This window comes from Penaeus monodon, chromosome 24 (assembly GCF_015228065.2).
Source record: "Penaeus monodon isolate SGIC_2016 chromosome 24, NSTDA_Pmon_1, whole genome shotgun sequence".
NCBI classification, from domain to species: domain Eukaryota; kingdom Metazoa; phylum Arthropoda; class Malacostraca; order Decapoda; family Penaeidae; genus Penaeus; species Penaeus monodon.
Window position 1 is genome coordinate 33,519,868 of NC_051409.1, and position 461 is coordinate 33,520,328.

Below are 461 nucleotides of genomic sequence, written 5' to 3' on the forward strand. Positions count from 1 at the left end.
CTCAGCTTTTATCAAAGAATGATACGTAGTACATATGAACACCCTTGTATCGTTCTGTTGAAAATTTCATGACTCGACCAATTCATGCACTCTATTACCATGCAGTTAATAAAACGTCATTCGAAAATACAATCACAGAAGGTGAAAAGATATACTTACATCTGTCACTAATGTCCTGGTTACATGCCAACCAAACGCATGCAATCCATATTACAATACAATCATTGGTTTCATATAATTAGTAGAATCGCAAAATCAGTGGCGTCATTTCATTAACATCATAGGATCATTGGCGCCATGCAATTAACTGGTCAATCCCACTCTTTTGTATACGAGGACGTCATACATTAATTCCTCGAAGGTGTAGCATGTCTCATAACTTTTTGTCTGCAATGCTCGTTCGCGCAGGCCAATACGCTTACACTCACGCACATGACGCATTACCGGTTAAAAGATCTAGA